Below are 15431 nucleotides of genomic sequence, written 5' to 3'. Positions count from 1 at the left end.
TTTCAAATGTGATGTATTAACTGCCAATCTTCCTTTTGAAGAAAATATCTTTTTTAGCCATAGATAATCTTGAATGGTCAAGTTCAAAAGAAAATATAAAGGTGTTCTAGTATCCTTTTGCCTCTCAAGTTATAAACACATCTAAAGAAACCAGTCCCACTACTTGGATGATATTAAAATTATGAATTTGTCTGTATCTGAGATTCATGTAGTAAACAGTTATCAATGCAGATAGCCGTCAAATATCAGAGCTACTGTTTGTTTTGTCATATATTGGTACATAAACATTAATTGGTATGTGTCTGCACACCTTCCGTTGTCGAGGTTCAGATAATGCCAGATTAGCTATGGCCGTCCTCTTTGGAGTTTGACTTGAGGGTATCACTGTGTTAATATTGGGACAATGCTTGCCAGCACAGATAAAATCTTGGGGACCATCATCTCGCATACACTTGAATTTTAGACCTGGAGAACTTATGATATACAGGCTAGCTCAAACAAATAGCACATGATTCCTTTTATAGATAAGTAAGGCTGATAATTTTATAATCCCAATTAGATAATGCTACTTTCGTGACTGTATATAGAAAACGATGGAGGGGTCAAATTGGATGGGTTAAATATTAGACTGTATGGTTTGGGTACTGTAGATAATTCTTTTCTTTAAATTGAAAAAAATTATATCTTCCATCAAATAAGAAAAACATTCATTATTCAAAATGCAGTTGATATGAATTCGGCTTAAGTGTTTATTTAGACTCTCTCGCTCTCTTTGAAATTCAGAGATATACGAATTATTTTAGTCATGAAATACTTAATAATTGTAACATATATGGTATGCTATGTGTATAAATAATGAGAGGTACCTTAAGATATACTTTTATGTCAAACTATACAATATGATTTATCATAACATAAATAGATACAGTGGTGTGACAAAAACTTTCTCTGATTTGAAAAACAATATGGGCTCTGTGCATGAGTGGGATACCTTGAGGCCTGTATGGTTGGTTATATTCAAATGCTGGCACACTCTCAAATCCTGTGCCGAGGTCTCTTCCGGAGCCTTTCCTGCTAATTATATCCTCTCAAGCATGACTCGATGGAAAAGATTTTTCCAGTAGATTTTGCAAAATTTTAAATCTGTAATGATAACAGGTATTAAACCAAGTTTGTATTTTGTCTTTAAATATCATGTTTTTGCTGTTTCACAAATTGGAAGTCTGCTACCTAATTGAAATATTTAACATAAATGCATCTAAGAATCATTGAATATTGGTTATTTTCTGAGTTTCAGTATTAATTAGATTTAAAAATCATCAAGAAATTTGGACTTAAAAATCCAAGATATTCACAATTTATAATGACTTTTAATCAATAAAAATTTGTTTAACAGCATTTTGAAATGAAAACTCTTTTACAACAATTATAAAAATTAATATATATGCTAAAAATTTATGAAATTAAAAAAACAACTGATTATTGAAATTACCCTTCATGTGAGGTAAAAATGAGAGATTATTGGAAAATAAAGTACAATAGAATAACAAATATCAAGATAAGAAGTCTTTTTATGCAACAAGTAGGAAAGACACCAGCAGGAATCCTCACTAGCAGATTTATCACCCAAAAAAGGCCCTTGACAACTCTCCAGGTTCATAAATCATACAATGGCACTGTAAGACTAACCATACCTTTGGAAAATCAGATGGGGACAATGGCGTCTTTTTATTACCTGGGAACCTGGCATTCCATGATTAAATCTTTTAAAGTGAAAGAGAATATTAATAGTGTAGTTCTCTTGTTGACCAATGCTGGGAGTTCTTAAGTCTGGCTTTCTTGCATGGGGAATTAAAGGACAATAGCCCATCAGGAATTAAGCACTACCAGACCCCTTCCATTTTTTGATGTATCACTTTTTTCTTTACCTGAGAAAAAGTTTGCCTCTGTTTCTCCCAAGAGAAAAAGAGTATTCTTTTCCTTCATTCACCCACATCATCATTAAAAGACCTTTCAAAGATTTTCAAGTGTTTCAAACAAAACTCGTTCTTAATTTTTATGCAGATGTGCTTTTAAAAACTGACAAAAGTTTAAATGTGGTAATGATATTTTTTCACCAGAAGAAAGTTTAGATTTGGTTTTACTTGGAATGCTAGCATCTTCGAGCTGGCGTTAAATTCTGTGAGGTGTGAAAAGAATCAAAGAAAAGTAGGGACATTTTTTCATGGCTTTATGAAAACACCTTAATCTTGCAATCTGGGTTCCTATTGGTGGATGGTTTTATTGTGCCAGGTATTCAGGGGAATCGGTTAGTGTCATTTCTACGTGGATTAGGTGATCGTTCAACACATCTCTCCAGGTCTTTTTCTCCCAGACAAAAACAAGCTGTGGTTCTTCATTCTGAAACAGACGGACTGTGGACCTGGGAGTTTAAATAGCAGACGACACTCTAGTATTTTACCTGTACATCTGTGACAGCCAAAAGTGATGCCACATCTTGATTTATCAATGGCATTAAAGAGCATGGTAAGTTTATTCCTTTTAATCATCAATTTCATTTTTTGTGAGGCAAAAGATAAAGTTCATATTTTCATTTTTTTAAAATCACATTTAATGTAGCCACTTCCTATATGATGGTTAAGCAGTAATAGTTGCTAATGAGTACTTTGTGATTACTAATAGTATTAATTTCACAATTAAAAAGAATCCTGAAATTCTATATATGACATATATCTTAGAAGAACAATCTGATCCTCTCATTTGAATGCTGCCAAATTCTTAATTTTTGATGGAATTTGTCCTTTTCATAAAAAGACTGCATTATTTCTACCTGAGTGGCTTTGATAATAAATCCATTCTACTTTCCATGTTCAGCTCTCCAAAATGGAAATTGGCAAAATGTATTGAGAGTTCAGCAGGTCACTTGTCTAAGGTACATAAATATCCTGAAGACTTGCTATTTTTCCCCTGTACTAAAATTTTGGATATATATTCTGTATAATTGGGTTTTTATACTGATAGCCTTAAGAGTCCTGTTCAACTCTGTGGCTTTAATGAATGTTTCAGACCCATTGATTTCATATGTCTCTAGGTCTTTTTCATTTTAAATCTCACCTGTTTTTATAATTTATGCCAAACTTAAAAGTTCTCGGACTTTTTGCGTGCAGTTGCTGTTGTTTATTATGATTCTTGATGTTCTGATAGAATGTATTGTTCAAACTAGTCTCTGAGAACCAGATCAAGAATAAAGCCTCTTTATGACTACCCTGAAAGTCAACTTTTAAATTCCTGTATTTGGCCATTGTGTTTGAAGAATCCACATCCTGTATTTAATAACCACAGCGATCGCCCCCCCAGATTCTTCTGGCCTGTGCAGCAGAATGATTTTACTCTTAAACATCAGGCAAGACATGCAAAGCCTGGAACTCTACACCAATGGAACTTCAGTGAATGCAGTCCAGAACGTCTTTTACTCAGTTTTAGTTTCCAGCTTGACTTTCTATGAGGTTTTTAAACATTCTTGCAGGTGTGCCACTTTTCTGATATGTTAAGGATACACTGCAGAAGTGCAAAAATTTACTATGCAAACTAAACTATTAGTTACCAAAGTTGACAACATTACTTAAAGAAATGGAAAAAGGGACCATGTTTTTAAAACTTTCAATAAGATAACATTTGTCTTCTTCTTAAGGCAATGCAAATTTGGAATTTTTAAGATTATCAGATAATACAGTACCAGAATCATACATAAATTTTCTTACACAATTTCCTTACATTGAATTCATCAAGTAAAATGACTCTGTAACACTGAGATGCGTATCTCCACTGGAAACATTCTAGACAAACCTTTCAACTTAGGTCACCAAAATAGGTACCTATTGAAAAATATGTGGTACATTGCAAGTTTGGTGGAATCTGATATGGTAAAGGATTCCAAAAGAATGTCTTGTTTAATTCAACCATGAGAGAAAACAAAGGTGTTTTAAGTCAAGAATGTTTAAAAAAGTCAGGTGTATTATATAAAGGAAGAAATGACATATAATATACTACTGTTCTTGTCTGGATGGAAATGTTGCACACATAGATATATGTTTTTGTCATGATAAGAAACAGGCAACGTTTTTTCATGAGAAAGCCAACTTTCTGTAAAGGAATTATAATTTGTATATCTGGTGCCAACTGGTACATATTTGAAGTTGAGATAATATGTATATGGAGAGACATATGAAATATCTCCAAATTGAAAAATGCTTCTCAATGGGTGGAGGAATTTTATGCCAATGTAGGATGGTTTCATAGTTACATACAAGAATTTATTCTCTGAAAGTCATTTAGAGGATGAAGTCTAGAACAGAATTGATAAAGAAGAACTGATTCTTCTTGAAATAAGTTAATGATATTGAAATTAATTCTACTCTAAAAATGTAATGCATTTGTGAAATGTTATATGTTATACAAGCAAACTGGAACTAAGTCTCTCAAGAATCTATTTCTGGAAGATTTGAAAGAGATGGAAGACTCTATGACCCTATAAATCTTCAGAATGCCTTCTCCTATTGGATTAAATGCCAAGAATATTAAGTTATAAAATTATACAGCTATAAATTTCTGCAATGTTCAATCACATCAAATGGAAAAATCTTTGAATGGTAATAATTTTAATCATAAATTCATTTTCTCTTTGGGTTTTAGCATTTAGACAAAGTGTCTTTGGAAGAGATTAAAATTCTCATGGTAACTTTTTTTCAGTCTGAAAAGAGATTCTTTTTTCACATGACTAAATGACAAATTGAAGCATTTGTTGTTCCACAAAGACTGTGTTTTGTTCAGACCATACCAATTTCCCCTGTTAGATGCCAAATCTGAAAAGGTTCACACAATGGTTTAGGGACAATGGCTGCCGTAGTGTTCCCAGGTACCTCAGGCCGTAACAGGGAGATCCAATTACCATGTGACAATTTGACAACAGCTTCTATTTGTCTAAGTAGTTTTCTTAGTTTTCTTTTAAAGATGTTGAATTTTTAAATTTGCAACCAAACTTGCAAATGCCACAATTTTTTAATCGAAAGTTTTTCAGGAAATTTTAGACAGCAACTTTTTTTTTAAAAAATGTATAAAAAGATATTTTTTTTTTTTTATAAATGTCGAGATAATTTTTGGTTTGGAACTATCTATATGTATATATATGCTCGGTAACATTTTGATTGGAGTCTAGTTTCCATCTCTTTTGTGTTAAAATTCAGTTTGCCATTTAAAGAGAATGGGAGTCGTAAAAATCCTAACATCTAGAGTCTCTGGGAACTTTGCAAATGGACCTCGTACACAGACATAAAATCAAAGCATTGAATCACAAGAGCTTATAAATCACACTGACAAAGGTTTATGTATGGTAAATAAATTTACAAATTAAAATCCATAAAATTTATTTCTATTGTGCCATTTATTTTCAAAGAGATTTTAATGCACTACAGATAATTATGAAGAACCAAAACTGGGAAGAGAAGTGGATGTTGGGATTAAAGTAAAAAGCGTGTTAAACCACTGTATTAATTAAACTTTAAGTACATCTTAAACTTGTTTTAAAATTTTAATCAAGTAGCACCACACTGCACACAAGATAACCAATCTGCAAAAAATAACTAGATATCTTTCATTGAAACTTTGTATTTTAAACAGCAGTGAATGAACTTCTCCCCAAAAAGAAGAAAGATTGCATACAGTACTGATCATAATACATGAAAATGGTAGGGTAACTATTGATATGTTTATCAATATTCTGACATCGATTCAAAGAAATGTGCAACTTTACCAAAGGGGAAGTTAGGGTACCAAGACATAAACTTACGGAATTTAGTTGATTGGGTACCTAGTTATTCATATTCTTATCAGTTCCCCAAGAGTGGGTGTTCAAGGAATCACAAATCTTTATGGCTGTGCTAGGAGAGTGTTTTATGTACCCCTGTATATAACATGGGGGACTTTGTGGTATCTTTGAAATACTCCACAGTTAAGGGGTACAGGTCTCCAGATTCTTATTCTGTCATGGCTTTATGATAAGCAGGAGAGAAGATCAATACATCATTAATCTGCCCTGAGATAAAGTTTTTCTTTTTAAAACATTGATAAGAAAACTAAGGAAGCAAAGTATTTTGTTAATGATTGCACCAACTGTCTCAGTGAGTCTAAGAATTTGGAAGTTTAAAATTTGAAAGTCAAATTTTTGGACTGCAGTTGAGAACAAGAAAGGGGCAACACTACACAGGTGAAAATTTACAAGGTAACCAAACTAGTCTGGGTATTTAAAGGTTTTGAGTTGTAAAAGATGTGAGAATTTGGGTGAGTCTTTAAATAAAGGTGCAGATTCCCAAACACAGGATGTGAAAAAGATATGACTCATGGGGACAAAATAGCAGTATGTAGTCTGCTGATGTAATGTGTGGGGTTTTCTTTGGATTTATACCACAAATCATTATACCAAATGAGGTACCGCATTCATTGGTCACTTAGTTTTTTCCATGGCAAAGTGAATGACCGAAACCAAAGAAGAAATGAAATATTTAACAAGAATCATAATTGTTGGAGGCTTTTTTGCACTTTAGTATGAAAGGTGTATGACCAGTTAGTTTTCCTGGGAATTGAATGGCAACAGCAAATCTTTCCCATAAAATTTCAGTACATTTTACTTTTTAAGCATCACGGCACCGTTCGTCTCGTGACATCTCTGCCTGTCACACACATCTTAAAATGGTGTTTTAACAAGGGATGTTTTATGTACGTATCTCTGCTTTTAAAGAACTGAAATTTATCATGAATCTATATGACATGTAAGAAAAATTGTTTCTAATGGACTTAGTTATCAATTACAATTACTATTTATTTATTGGAACATATAGATAATAAAAGGGATTTCTTCATTTTAGTTTATTATATTGATTCTTAATTGCTTAGTTCCTCCTAATTTCAACATCCTCTTTGCTGACACTTTGTTCGCTAATGTTCCTATGATGCTCATAAACTTGTTAATTAGACAGATTTTGGAAGTGGTTAATTACAATCACAATATACTTTATGAAAAGATTTTCCTGACTTGCATGCAAAAGAAATAAAAGTTGTATATTTTTTTTAAGTCGAAGATAAAGGTTTTAACATTTTATTCAGGAAGAGTTTTTTTTTTTCAACAGAGAGCTTTGTAAGTTTGTGCCATTCAGAGTGATTCATAGTTGAATAAATTCATAAATTTTCGAAAAATCTATAGTTCCAAGCTGGTGCCATCCAGTATTGACTTATTTGGTGATACGTGTCCCATGGAAAAAGCCAATTTGTGAATAATATCTGTAAAACATGTTACCACTTTTGCAGATACTCTATGGAATGTAAATTAGGCTGGCACATAGTGGGTTATTGGATTTTGGTCACATGATATGTAAGGCGAAAATTGAATCATGGTCTGACAATTTTGATGTAAAGTGAAATAATGCTAAAGACGACCTCTATTAGAAGTTAACATTGGGGAGGGAAAATTGTTAATTCTCTGAAGTGAAATACTCTGTAGGAATAATTTGAATATATCTTGTCAATGTTTTTTTTTTTGGAAAAGGGTTTCTTCTATGAAAATTTTAAAGAAAATATAGTTATACCCATAAGCTGGAAGTCCCAAAGACCAAACAGTGTGATCATGAAGTGGATCATATTTTATTGGACCAGCAAAAATTCTTGTTCCAAGGCTGTTTAGAATTTTGAATGTTAAAATGTTGGCTCAGTCTCTTTGCCCTTTTCAGCAAGACTGAAGTGAAGTGATCTGTAGCCAGAATTTAATAAATGTGTGTTTTTGGACTCTGACACGTACATATGCCTGGAGTCATGAAGAACATCAAAATGGAAGATTTTGGAGAAAGATGTCCGCTTGAATGATTTACCCCCCAACAAACATAAAGAGATCCTGTGTCTTTGATATTCAGGCAAAATGATTCATAATGCCATAAAATAAGATTTTACATTTCACTCTGCTTGTGTCTTTAAACTTATTTCCATTAAAAGTAATTGCTGTAAACTTAAGAAGAATTCCTTAAAGGAAAGTCAACTCTTAGAGGAGAGTTCATGGATTGTATCAATGTACAATGATTTAGCAAATTAAACCAACAGAATGTGAACTTTACTGAAGTAATAGAAGAAAGGAAAGTTTCGATGCTGTCTTGCTGAATTTTCTGCAACTTTTTGACAAAATCAGAACATCCTTTTTATCAAACCATACTACTTTGATTGCACCTTTGTATCTTGTTATTAAACATTGACTCTATTTTGCAAATCAGACCTCTTGAGAATGGTTGATTTATTTGGGGGGGGATATGTAGCTCCAAACATGTCGAGGTCTCCAAGATAAATTCCTGATAATTGACCACGGTTTGGACCCGTCTTGGTGCTATCATGCAGGTGTAACCAACTATTTCATGTTTGTCTTGCCGTCTGCTCTTTGCACCAAATTTCCTGTAGGTGGCCATTTTTTCTACCTGATACTTGAAAAACTTGATAAGCAGGATGATTGGAATTCAATTTTGATATTGAAGTTTTAGGAGTGTCTAGACCTGGATTTGCCAAAAAGTAAGGTGTGTTTAATTCTTTCCTTTTAGTACCGGGGAAAATTTGGTGGTTAAAAAGCTTTTTAAGATGCCTTGCTGTAATGTTTTCTGAGGGCTAATATCATTTATTAAAAACCATGTATATAATATGGCTTTGTTTTAGAATCAAATGAATTACTTTCCTTAACAAAAATCAATTACAGAGCACTTAAAATGCTTGCAAATTTGCTTTTTAGCAATAAATGGGCATTAGGTAATTTGCTCTCAGGTGTATAAAGATTTAATACTGATATTACTGGTACAAAGTCACTCAAACTTTCGGGAGTCCCGCAGTTTAATGCCCTTTGGAAAATATGGATTTACTTTTTCCATTTATTGAAGATGATGAGTTGATAAATTAGATTGTCATAAGAACTGTCTAAGTCAGTGTTTTTGATAATGTTCCTTCAGATCAGAAAAGGAGATTATAGGGAACTCGTCAAAAGTGTTTGATCAAAATGATAAAGTTTCACAACTTTAAATGGAAAACACAAAATGTTGTGTGCACTGATCAAGCAAGAAGACTTGAAAATTGATCTAACCAGCAAAACCATTATTTAATGATATTTGTATAATTATTTTAACAGAGTTGCATGGAAAAAGAGTTTATAAATTTAGGGAGATTGATAACCATGATGCTACTAAATATAAATCTGGGGGTAATTTATGATTTAAACTTTATTCTCCCTGCAGGTTTCCTATCACTAAAATATAGAGATTTTAAATATTGCAGTTGTCAAGATATTGGCAAAGGAAGGATGTCACAGGGCATGTGATTAGATCGTTTAAGTGTTAAAAAGTCATGATTTGGTCCTCAGTAACTTGTACACTGTCATTCTTAAGTGACAGTGTATTTTTTTTTTGCACTATCATTGTAGACTGAATGACAAAATTGATACAACTATGGGAAATTTTAATTAAATAAGCTTCCTAAATTATAGATGCAAATTTTCAAAAAGATTGGTTTACTTTAGTAGAATGTCTTCCTGAAGTATTGGTTTGATAGTTCATTCTTCAAAAATGATCATTGTAAAATGAAGGAAAAAGGAAATATTAATTCACCATTGAAATTTTCAGATTGTTAAAAAACTGTTATCTGATTAAAGAAAGAGTTTTGAATTGTATATAAAAGACATCATGTATAAGGTCAGAAGATTTTCTAGAATCATTCCTCGTCATCTAAGGATGTCTGAAACAGGAAGATTTAAATGATAAAATAAAGACAAGTTCAAGTAGCTGTGTGACTGTTCTTCTGGTAAAAGTGTGGAGAAGATTTAGAAATTCTGTTTTGCAAGGGATGAGAGCTGATCTAATTACACATTTCCAAGTTGACTTCGTTGAAAAATTCCACCTAATGAAGTGTAAACACTATGATGGGTTAAGAACCTGTGTCAATCATCCATCAGGCAGGTATATGATGAATGTGAAATTGGATATGATCGGACAAATATAAAATGATGAATTTGAGAGGAGAAGTCTGCTATATCGGAATGACATATCACACACAGGTCATATTTGGGCAATGAGACACTGCATGTTGTGATGTCATTTCAGTCGAGCAGCTGATAGTGATTTAAATGGTTGGAGATTAATCAAAAGGTGTTGCGTTGTAGAATGGGAGAATTTTTTTTCGCAAAGAATTTCAAAATATCTTAGAATTTTTAAAACAAGGAGTGAAGTTGTTATTCCATATTGCACAGACAATCCTGTAAGTTCTAGCCAATTGTGGTCTACCACAATGAAATAAAATATGACAGTCATAGCATGATTATAATTGTAAAGCTCTCAAAACTTAAAGATAACCGAAGTCTAAAAAGTTACTTATTTCCTGTGCTCAGATAGAGGTCTGAATGAATGCAATGCAAAACAAGGAATTAAGTCTCCATATGAGGAAATTATTTTGTCGAGGTTTCAGAATGTTTGGAACAAAATCCACAGAATGATCGACACGATTCTTGAGTCAATACTTCACCTAGCAGATTTTAAAAGGTGAATTGATGATCTAATCTATCTCTTTTGAAATTTTTGCTTCAAACTGGATAAATTAAACAGAACTGTGTATTGGAATTCTATTAAAAAACAAAGAGCAAGTGAGTTTTGACCTTTTTACACTTTACTACGTAGGAAAATTCTGTGAATATCGAGATATTCTGCACATCAAAACTTGTCTTTAAAAATATGGTTCAATACATAGGTAGTGTTACAAACTACTTATTTCCATATCTTTTTACTGTCTGAATAAGGAAGTTTTCTTTGTATGCATTTCATAAATATAAATACAGGCTTTATGGTAACAAAGTCAATATACTGCATAAAATTCTGAAGGCATTGTGTATCCAAAAAATAATGAAACTTTCGAAGACAGTAAGTACTATGTATCATTTTAATTGTAAAATCTGGGTCGTTATTGTAATTCTTAAATGATGTCAAAAGTTGACAATGCTGGTGGGGGATTATAAATGGTGCTTGGTGGAATCTTGATGGGGGTGATGGACTTGTCTTGTCATCACGGTAGCTGGCACGGAAAACACTGCATCTCTACATACACATCAAACATAGGTAAAAAATGTCAACTGCCAAAAGCATAGGAGGCGACCAAACTTTAGACCAACATGATAAAAGTCGGCCCTTGGGGAGAATTCTGGTGTCAGCTGTGGAATCGTGTGCTTTCTCAATTGTCATGTGACCAACTGTCTTTTCTGGAGCAAATGATTAATTTCTATGATGCAGAGGTGGGCTGTTTTACACCTTTCAAAGTTCAAGGGGTGGCATTTGTATTCCAACTTCAAAGATGTCAAAGGAATTTTTGATGTTGCTTCTTTTAGTCGATTAAAGCAATTTCTCCGATTGCTTCATAACTTTGTATTAAAGACCTTTTAATTCAGTGAGAATTAAATACCCAGGTGAAACTGCTATCGAGTCGTTATACTGAAAAAAGGTCAGCCTTTTATGGGCATCTCTTTTTTTTTTTTGGCTTGACAGGTGTAGTGATAAGTTTTCAGGAGTAATTTCCCTTTTTTAGCTGCAGCTTTTTTTTTTTTTTTTTACCAATGTTGGGTGTGTGCAAAAAAACAAAAAACAAAAAAACCCATTTGGCTTTTTACCTGAGTATCAATAAACAATATGAGACTATTCTGCCTCTACAGCTCAGGTATTTCTAACCATGAGAGAATGTTACAAATAATTTTTCGGCATCAGAACATTAGCTGATCCACTCAGAAACCATGCCCTGGGGCAGTACAATCAATCCAATAGGTTAGGCACCAATTAGTCTTTGATGGTCACAGAAACTTTCACCTGAGTCTTCTAAGAATTAGCTCCAAGGCACATCATGTAATTTGGCATTAGTTTTGAGGGTGAATGCTTTGGCTGTTAGTGATGACACAGGAACTAAGCTAATCAATTTCTACGGCCTCACCTGAGTCGAATGACAGTCAGTTTGTGTGTGTAGACTGACAGAGTAAGAACAGGGATTGTTTCAGCTTCTCTCGGCCTTCCAAGAATTTAATATTGTGTACCAAAAAGTGAGCCCTGTTTGTTGGATCTATTATTACAAATCTTGGACACTTTTCACAACTATTGATTAAAATGGTTTGTACATTTTTTTTTTTTTATCATGGCTTTTGATTTTAACCTGTGGGGAAAACTTTCCCAGTCTCTCATTTTGATTTCAATTAAGATTTAGATTACATTTTGGTAAAATTTGTAGTTCAGAGAGCTGATGTCTTACAGGTGTCATTTTCACCTGAGTAGGTCTCCAAAGTAAAGCCAAGAGTTTTTCGTAAAGTAAACATTTGGCATCCCAATGAAATAACAATTCTTTGAGAATTCCATGTCTTGGTTTTCAAAGAAGTTTCAGTTCAACGTGAATGCACCACTGCTTCTGAAAAGAATGTCACCTGAAACTACACACCTTCTAAGTGTGGTGTGGCACAGTATCCTGTATATAAAGAAATTTTGTATGTATAAAATGATAATTTGACATATGACATTTTGAGCCCGGAAGAATATCCTAAAAACTTTTCTAAAGGCAGGTAGTAATTGATAAATAAAAAGACACATTATCTTATTTTCATTGAAGAAGAGAAAGTGAAAAATTCTTTGCATTTGTAATTAGGGAATTAGTTTCTGAAGATCTGTAAACAAATGTGACCGACTTGAGGCAGATCCTGGTTGTTCGTAATGCTTTTGTAAGAAATAGAAGTGATCTTGTGTAATTGTGTCACATGATGGTATATTGGAGTCCTAAGTTGGTGGTGACAAAATTACTGCCTATGATTATCCAGGATCTCATTATATAATGGATTCCCCCCTCTTGCGCTTTTCAGATGTTATTGACACTGCATAATCTCTGTATGGTACAACTACAATGCAGTCACACTACTTACTCTTCTCAATTCTTTCTATATTTAGCAACTTATCACACTTTGTTGTCATAAGATGTTATTGTATTGAAATTTGGAATTTGATACTTCAATGATCTATTTTATTCAAAATCTTTTTATGGAGATATTATGTAATTTTGAGACATTCTGGTTTTCTATATTGTACAGACTGCCAATACATTCCACAACCTAAGTACCTTCTTAACAGTCACAATGTGTTTATCTCTTGAAAAAATAGTTCTTGAAATTACATGAAATTTTTGTAAAGTCTGATATGCTAGTCCCATACATTTTTTGCGTTGACAAGAAGGAAACACTTGTGTTTCCATGGGTGCAGTTTCTATCCAACGAGAGTCTATGCTCTTAACAGGAAACCTTTGCATCCAGTTAAAGAAGAATGTAAATTCTTCCATACTTAGTACAAGTACTGAGCATATGCTTTCATAAGATTTAAGGCTTTCATATTACATTGTGTACCAGACTGTTAATCCTTCCTGCTCTAGAATATAATTTGTCAGTGGGTAAGGAACTTTGCATAACATTGGATAAAATAAGGATATGTCACTCACTGGCAAGGTTATCCTCTTGAAATTTTTACGTCAAGACCATCATGGTGAGTTTGGGTAAAAAATTTTAATTCTGTAGACAAAGGTCAATAATCAAGAGTAATTTTTTCACCTACTTGAGAGAATTTTAAATTTTGAAATGGAATCTGCTTCATGGCTGAAATAAATGGTGACAAGGTTGGTTTTTTGAAAAAGAGGAGGAAACCAAGTGGTTTTATAGGAGATTCTCTTAAAACCCTTACATCCTTCTTAGCTGATTTGAACATCCTTGATTCTGTTGACCTTCTTAAAATTTTCAATGCTTCAGAATTCAACTGTTAGAGCACGAAGTCTTGGGAGATTTTTTTTTACCTTAGTTAGCTGGTGTGTCTGAATTGGATATGGGGAAATCTTTGGGCATATTGGGCTCGTGGTGATAATAATGACAATTTTTTTGTATCTCTGTGTACCTGCTAAGGTGGAAATTATTGATAAAATATGAGATACGTCAAACTCAATATAGTAGACTGATTAGAGTCGGTGTTTGTGGGATGAAATTCAAATCTCGAGTAGATAAAATTCAGGCACCAGTGCAAACATGTACTTTGTATGATGTACTATGAAAGTATTAGTGGGAGATAAAAACTGTGGTTAGCTGTGCGCGATACTTGGAACAGTCACTCTTCTCCTTCTCGCTTGCGGCAGTGTCACAGACAACAGGTTGTTGATTCAGCATCACACATAATCCATCCCCTCTCAAGTGTTGTACACAGCCATAATAGGCCTGCAGGATCTGGATTTGGTTGGGTCACTGATTTGGAAGGTCCTTAGCCCACCTTGAAAACAGACTTTGCAAAATTAACATCCTTTTACTACATAGACGGTATTGAATGCGCTCATGTGCAAATGATGGACTGTTTGTTTCTAATGTTTGTGGAGTAATAGTCTTCTGGCAGTATGGTAGGTTGTTTATTTGTTTTGTTTTCAATTATTTTACTGTTACGGGGGATTTCCTTTTCTTCATGAACTAATGAAAAATGAATATTTCAAGTGACAATTTTTTTCTCTTCCCTGATAATAAAAAACAAAGGTAAAAATATGTACTTCATCAATACTTGAATGGGAGAAAGACCAGGAAATCTAGGGATATGGTATCTTCTATATATTGCTGGAGGGCATTTTAGTCTTTAAAATACTTCTTCAAAGATTTACTATAACAAATTTCTATTAACTATCTTTTCTTCAAAGTTATTTTCATCAATGCAATAAAAGATATGACAAGCCCAGAAGCAGCGGTCCTTTTCTGTGATTTAGAAAGGGGATACTATTGGTTTTCCCACTGCATAAAGTTACAGTTGGGATCAGATTTCTCTTGACAGGTTCATTCCAACTATGACTTCCTTTTTTCACATTTTGTACCTATATTTCATTATATGGAGCCTAGTGCTAATACCGTTTATGATATTGGTTAGTGATAAAAGATTTTATATCAGCTGTTCAATTTGGAATGATTTATAAATACTTTAGGAAATAATTCATTAATTTTCCCATCATTGGCATGTAAAAGTAAGTAAGGAAGCTATTTACATATAAGTAAATGAAGTTCAAACAACTTGTAGAAAAACAAGTGGATATGTATACCACACCTGCAGGCCTAATGCTGTTTTATTAATCATTGATGAATGGAGGATTTAAAGAAAACAATGTTCTTTTTACTTCAAATGAGAAGAAAAACATTTATGGCTTCATTCTTTTATCTTTTTATATGTGTTTATGTGCATTTGAAAGTCGACACATGAGAATTGTTATTTCAAACTGGAAACAAAGAACAATGTCATTCTAGTGACAGGATGTAGGTAGGGGAAGTCGGACTGGCTACAAAAAAG

The 15431-nt window shown here is 33.2% G+C and overlaps 1 protein-coding gene across 9 annotated transcripts in view; it reads left to right on the top strand.

Annotated features, from left to right (window-relative positions):
- Nucleotides 1–15431, top strand: part of LOC125648234 (uncharacterized) — a 43693-nt gene that overhangs the window by 18109 nt on the left and 10153 nt on the right. The window contains exon 1 of one of the 9 annotated variants that reach the window (XM_048875230.2): nucleotides 9875–10025. The exons of 3 other annotated variants lie outside the window; for them this stretch is intronic. The gene's annotated coding sequence lies outside the window, so the exon portion shown is untranslated. Of the gene's footprint in view, nucleotides 1–9874; nucleotides 10026–10355; nucleotides 10706–10867; nucleotides 14506–15431 lie in introns of those variants that run through there. 5 more of the 9 variants (XM_048875216.2, XM_048875236.2, XM_048875212.2 and 2 more) reach the window with 5 other exon arrangements.

The sequence above is a fragment of the Ostrea edulis genome, chromosome 1 (assembly GCF_947568905.1).
Source record: "Ostrea edulis chromosome 1, xbOstEdul1.1, whole genome shotgun sequence".
Classification (NCBI taxonomy): domain Eukaryota; kingdom Metazoa; phylum Mollusca; class Bivalvia; order Ostreida; family Ostreidae; genus Ostrea; species Ostrea edulis.
Note: the sequence above shows the minus strand (reverse complement) of the source record. Positions and strands in the feature narration are given on the sequence as shown.